At 39.6% G+C, this 5,467-nt stretch overlaps 1 pseudogene; it reads left to right on the top strand.

Moving 5' to 3' along the window:
• Positions 1-582: 582 nt before the first annotated feature.
• On the top strand, positions 583-4,245 carry LOC108524343 (sarcoma antigen 1-like; annotated as a pseudogene).
• Positions 4,246-5,467: the final 1,222 nt, after the last annotated feature.

The following is a 5,467-nucleotide window of genomic DNA, read 5'->3' as shown; positions in this document are numbered from 1 at the left end:
CCCGCCTCGGCCTCCCAAAGTGCTGGGATTTCAGGCGTTAGCCATCGCACCCAGCCACTTCTATATCTTAAAGATTGTCTTGGGTTTTTCCAAATCTTAAATGTGCATATTCTTTTTAAAGAACATTATCAGCTTGTCAATTTTTGGATATTTTTGTTTTTACTTTGTGGAATTTTAAATAACATTGCTATTATCATTCTAGGAGAATTAACAATAAAGCCTCTTAATAATGTCTTCCATTCCATGGAAAGAATGTTTTTTCTCCATTTACTGTAGTCTTGAATTTCCCTCAGTGATGTTTTGTAATTTTTATGTAGTGCTCTAGCACATCTTGATTCGATTTATTCCTAAATATTTTATGTTTTTGGCAGTGTTATTAATGACATTTGAAATTTCATATTCTAACTATTTGTTGGTGTTAATTATAAAGAAATACCAGTGGCTTTTCTAATATTTAGTGACTTGACTAAATTTGCTTATTAACTGTAAAGATTTTATTCTTTTACATTTTCTAGGGACAGAACAATATCATCTGTGAATAATGACAGTTTTATTTCTTTCCAAATTTTAAACCTTTTATATTTTCCTGATGCTACTGCCACTCCCAATGTCCGTGAAGAGAAGATGCAAAATGGCCAACCAGTACCTGATAATGTCTTGTCAATAGTTCTACCAGGGATTATTAATATGGAAGCAGATGGTATTTCTTCCCTAAGTACCAAGGATCTGTGTATGTTTGCTTGTAACTTGGATTGTCCTACTTGGTTTTCACATGCATACATAGTGTCATCAAGGGAAGAAAGTGGGTTGGTTGTACTTTCTTTCCTGAGCTCAATTTGAGTGGTCTCAGATCGCCACTTGGCACATCCTCTCCTTCTTTATGAAATAATTTCTTAGAACTTGAGCATCAGAGGGATATACCTGTGTGGGGTTGATATAATGCGCTTACCTCAGAGCTCAACCTCTTCATTTGATTTGCAGATACTACAGTCACTCACAATGGCTGTGAAGAGAAGATAAATAATGGCCAACCAGCACCTGATAACTTCTTGTCAGCCATTACACCAGGGCTTATTAATCTGTCAGGAGCTGATATTCCACCCATGAGTACCAGGGATCAGTGTATGTTTGTTTACTAGTTGTTTCTACTTGGTTTCTATATGCATGCAGTGTCATAAGTCAAAGAAGGTGGTTTTATCGTATTATCTTTCGTGATCTCAATTTGAGGGGTCACAGATCGCCACCTGGGGTATCCTTCTGCATTATGAGATAATGTCCTGAAAACTGAGCATGAAAGGGATACACTCGTGTTGTTCACATAATGCACTTACCCCACAGCTTGACCTCTTGTTTTGGTTTCTAGATGCTACTGTCACTCACAATGTCCATGAAGAGAAGATGGAAGATGGCCAACCAGCACCTGATAACGTCTTGTCAGCTATTCCACCAGGGCTTATTAATATGGCAGGAGCTGGTATTCCAGCCATGAGTACCAATGATCTGTGTATGTTCACTTATGAGTTGGATTGTCCTCCTTGGTTTCCATATGCATGCATAGTGTCATGAAGGGGAGAAGGTGGTTTTGTTGTATTATCTTTTGTGAGCTCAACTTAAGGGTTTTTCAGATCACCACCTGGCATGTCCTCCTGCTTTGTGGAATAATTTCCTAGAAATTGAGCATCAGAGGGATATACCAGTGGGGATGACGTAATGCACTTTCCTCACAGCTCAACCTCTTCGTTAGATTTGCAGATGCTACCATCACTCACAATGTTGGTGAAAAGACTATAAAAACAGCCAACCAACACCTGATACCTTGAGGGCCACTGTTCCACCAGGGCTTACTAATTTGGCAGGAGCTGGTATTCCGGCCATGAATCCCAGGGATCTGTGTATGTCTATTTACTAGTTGTACTGTCCTACTTGGTTTCCATATGAATGTGTAGTGTCATAAAGGGAAGAAGGTAGTTTTGTGGTATTATCTTTCGTGAGCTCAATTTGAGATGTCTCAGATCATCAGCTGGCATATCCTCTACTGTTTTATGAAATAATTTCCTAGAAACATAACATCAGAGGGATATACCTGTTGGGCTGACATAATTCACTTACCTCACAGCTCAACGTGTTCATTTGGTTTCCAGATGCTACCATTACTCACAATGTCTGTGAAGAGAAGATGCAAAAAGGCCAACTAGTACCTCATAACTTCTTGTCAGCTGTTGCATCAGGGCTTATTATTATGGCAGGAGCTGGTATTACAGCTATGAGTACCATGGGTCTGTACATGTTGGCTTTTAAGTGGTACTGTCCTAACTTTTTTCCATATGCATTCATAGTGTCACCAAGGGAAGAAGGGGGCTTTGTAGTATTATCCTTTCTCCCCTTAATTTTAGGGCTATCTGATTGCCACCTGGCATATCCTAGTTCTTTAGGGGATAATTTCCTAGAAACTGAGCATCAGTGGGATATACCTGTGGAGTTGTCATTATGGATTTACCTCACAGCTCAACCTCTTCATTTTATTTCCAGATGCCACCGCCACTCACAATGTCCATGAGGAGAAGATGAAAAATGGCCAAAAAGCATCTGATAACTCCTTGTCAATGGTTCCACCAGGGCGTATTAATCTGTCAGGAGCTGGTATTTCATCCAGGAGTACCAGGGATCTGTGTATGTTCATATGTTGGTTGTACTGTCCAACTTGGCCTCTATATGCATGCATAGTGTCATGCAGGGGAGAGGGCAGTTTTGTTGTATTGTCTTTCTTGAGCTTAGGTTGAGGGGTCTCAGATTGCCACCTGGCATATCCTCCTGCTTTATGAGATAAGTTCCTAGAAACTGAGCATTAGAGGGATATACCTATGGGGGCGACATAATGCACTTACCTCACAGCTTAACTTTTTCATTTGGATTCCAGATACTACTGTCATTCATGACATCCCGGAGGAGGAGATGGAAAACGGTCAAACTCCTCCTGATGGCTTCCTGTCAAATTCCGCTCCACCAGAGCTTATAAATATGACAGGAGATCGTATGCCACACAACGCATTGGATATTTTCTCTTACGACTTCACTAGTCTCAGCAAAGATGAGCTGCTTTACAAACCTGATAGTAATGAATTTGTGGTAGGCATCAAAAACTACAGTGTTTCTGCAGGTGACCCACCAGTCACAGGAATGCCTTCAGTGGAAACTGTGCCAAATACACCACAAATGTCTCCTGCCATGATAAAGAAAATTAATGACGATATAAAATATCAATTAATGAAAGAAGTTCAAAGGTTTGGGCGAAGTAAGTAGTGCAAGAGTGTCTATCAATGAAAGCATGAGAAGTCTCTCATTCTATGATTTAGAACAGAATTTAGCTGCCTCTTGAGCTCATTGTTTGGCTGAATTGGATCTGTATATAATTTAAGCATGGCTTCTCTTTAATTTCACTGAAAATTTCTCATACATCTGATTAAGTGTTTTGTTTTCCTTTGTTGGTTTTCACAATGGTTTCCTTAGTAATATACAGGCGTTGTGATTTAAGCATTCAAAACACAAACACTATGTAACATTGGAGTCTATGAAAATGTATACTGTGGTAATGGATGCACTAAGGCTGAGGTGTATTTCTTTTCATAATTGGAGAAATACTGATGTTTTAAATATCTTCAGATTATGAAAGAATTTTCATTTTGCTTGAAGAAAGTACAAGGATCTATGAAAGTCAAGGGACAATTTGTTTCAACTTTGCCATCAAGGAAGCAGCAAGGTGAGGTACAAAAAGGAACTCTTTATTGTTTTAAGTGCTTGCGCCCAATTGGGATGGGGCGGGAACAAAGGTCATGCCTTGTTCTTCCTAACCCTAGCCTTCAATCATAGTTCATTCTATTTCCACAGGCATTTAACATTGAATATTATCTATTCTAACACTTTCTTCCAATGCCATGGGAGCCTTCGAATTTACTCATAATCTGGAAGTATGCATGGGCCCTCAGTTTGACTCCACTTTGTATTCTCTAGTTGTATCTTTCCGTGAGATGTCAGTTTTTCGATTTTTGCCTGTAGATTATCAATCATTTTGTATCTACTACTTTGCTCTTACATCCTCATAGATGCTGTAGGAATCTTCTGGTGAATGGATACCTCTTTTAATTTCAGGTTTAAAAAGTCGTCTTAATTCAGCAACTTGAGACAAGCGCTTAAAGAAATAGATTACACTGGCATCGTCAGAAAGTTAAGCACATGAGAAAAAAATAATTGCACTACGCCCCACCAGGAGAAACAAGAAACACACGCTGTAGGAAGGAACAGGTTATTGCTGAAGCCCCTATAAATAATTCTGAAGTGAAGAGAATTCCCTTCCAGAAGCTAAGAAAAAAAGATGGAGCTTTTAAAGTTTTATAAATCTGTTAGTAAATGCTGTACTTTTGTTGTTTGTTGCTTTGTTCTTCCGCCTGACGAGGGGGATGAGTTAATAACTTAGCAAGGTATTTAGTATTACATTCCTGATTTCTGCAGTAGCTCACATTTTTGTAGCTGGTATTTATAATTGCCTTCTTTCACTACCCATTTCTCGTTCCCTTTGCCCTGAGATAGCATGTCAGCTCATCTTGGTGTTTGGCCAGGCAGGATGACTCAGACCTTCATTACTGAACAGTCTGGACAATTAGATATCCTGCCTGGATAGGGTTACTGTAATTTTTCATTAAGTGTAATCAAAAAACATGGGAGGACTAAGAAGCTATCTAGACAGAGGAGACATACTCCTTTTAGCCCCTGGTGTAGTGCAATTAATCCCCTTTGATCATCAGATTCATCACCGCCAGGTAGTAGATGATCCCCTCCTTTACCTCTAGATGGAAAGTGATGAAGAGACTAAAGTGGCCAGCAGGCAGTATCAATTTCTTTTCAACAGAATCACTGTTGTGTCCCTTGGTGAAAGCATTTCTTCCTTTCTAACTAAGACTTCTAGTTCAGCAGAGCCTAAAGTCAGAATGATAGGAAGCATTTTTGCTGTTGGACCACTGGTGTGAATAGTGAGTAGAGATTCTCCAAGTTATACTCCGTGATTCTAGGACCCATGAATCCTGACTATGGGAGAGAAAGCAAACTATGTTGGATGCAGATAAACAGCAAACACTGCTTCCTAAAAGCAATTTCTCAGACCTGCAAGGATTGCCACCTAGCTAGTACTATAACTGAGATCCACAAGGCCATTCCATTGTTCTGTTTATCCAGTCACTTTAAGATAATGGGGCACACTTTGGGAGGCTGAGCTGGTGTTAAAGACTAGCGTGGGAAATATAGCACCATCTCTAAAAGAAAAAAAAAAGAACAAGGGGGGGATAGGAGAATATAAAGAATAAGACCAGTGATTTCCTATGAGCATGGGCCCATTGCTGCCCTTTATTTTCTGTGAAGTGAGTGCCTTGTTTGGAGGTGATACTGTGTGGAATACCAGAATGGTAAATAAGCTATT

This window comes from Rhinopithecus bieti, unplaced genomic scaffold, assembly GCF_001698545.2.
Source record: "Rhinopithecus bieti isolate Rb0 unplaced genomic scaffold, ASM169854v2 scaffold_83013, whole genome shotgun sequence".
In the NCBI taxonomy this organism is placed as follows: domain Eukaryota; kingdom Metazoa; phylum Chordata; class Mammalia; order Primates; family Cercopithecidae; genus Rhinopithecus; species Rhinopithecus bieti.
Note: the sequence above shows the minus strand (reverse complement) of the source record. Positions and strands in the feature narration are given on the sequence as shown.